General features: G+C 45.2%; 1 pseudogene; it reads right to left on the bottom strand.

Annotated features, from left to right (window-relative positions):
• Window positions 1–515: 515 nt before the first annotated feature.
• LOC143679224 (farnesyl pyrophosphate synthase pseudogene) lies at window positions 516–1210 on the bottom strand (annotated as a pseudogene).

The raw sequence follows: 1210 nt of genomic DNA, 5'->3' as shown, positions 1-1210 counted from the left end.
CTGGTTGGTGTAGCATACTTGGCCACACAACTGCAACTTTCTTAGAAAGTCCCATCCTTGGTCACTTTTTATCTTCAGAAAAGACCCTGCTATGTTAGCTTGAAGACTGATTTCAATATGTAAAGTATGCAGGAAGTGTTTCTATTAAGGAAAGAGAGTACTTTTCCCCCTAAAGTAAAATAACTGATTGTTGCAGAATGAGAAACACAAACGTGTAGGACAAAATGGATGGATATAGAAAGTTGTAGAAGTCTTGTTGGGAGTGAGTTTTATTGGTTGTGGTTAAGGTTGGCTACAAGGCTAAGATTTTATAATTTTATATGATTTTTAATAGTTATCTTATTAGATGTGTCTTCACGCAAAACAAGAATTTGGGTTTCATGCTGTTAAAATGACAATGTTTTCTGGGATTATTTGTTTGCTCTTAGTGAGAAACTATAAAAGTTTTGTGTTTTTTTTTTTATGGTTAGACTAATTTATTAAGCGCCTCCCTCCCCGCCTTCACAGTCTCTGGGTCACTTTTTTCACTTGTAGATCTTGTGTGCCAGCTCCAAGAAGATGGCTGGGGACAGGGACTCAGAGCGCTACTCAGTGAAACCCAGAAGGCAACTGTGACTGTCTTCCTCATACTTCACGAACACAGTCCGCAGCTCCAGCACCCCGGACAGCACGTTCACCCAGGCCACCTTCCCAGCCACCTTGTGCTCATAATTCTGCAGGAGCGTGCACACCCGTGGCAGACACTGAACCACCATCCAGCTGTCTTGGATGTCAATGTCAACCTTGCCAGACCAAAAAGGTCAAGGTAATCATTTCAAATCTCAAAGAACTCTCCCATTTCCAGAAGGATCTTCTTGACATTGGCATGTTGCTTCTCCCCATCAGTGCCCACCTTATACATGGCAGCAGCTACACGAAGGCAGAAGGAGTAGAAAGTTGACAATGGATCTGCACCTCTGTTCAGTGAATCTGCCAAGACCCATGCTGCCCTGAGGGGCTGTGATGAGGTCCGGAGTCTGCCTGATCTCAGTCTAATAAGAAACCTGCAGGAGCAGCTCAGTCAGGTTCAGACACCAGGGCTGCTCCCAGCAGCAGAGCTTCAGCAGACGGTAGATGCATGCTTCCAGCACCATGGCGTCATTAATGGCATCCATGTGCGTGGCTTCTAATACCAGCAGGGCTGTCCCCGTCAGGTGAGGGATGAATCCAT

The sequence above is a fragment of the Tamandua tetradactyla genome, chromosome 4 (assembly GCF_023851605.1).
Source record: "Tamandua tetradactyla isolate mTamTet1 chromosome 4, mTamTet1.pri, whole genome shotgun sequence".
Lineage (NCBI taxonomy): Eukaryota > Metazoa > Chordata > Mammalia > Pilosa > Myrmecophagidae > Tamandua > Tamandua tetradactyla.
The sequence above is the reverse complement of the archived record's forward strand: the minus strand, read 5'-3'. Positions and strand labels throughout refer to the sequence as shown.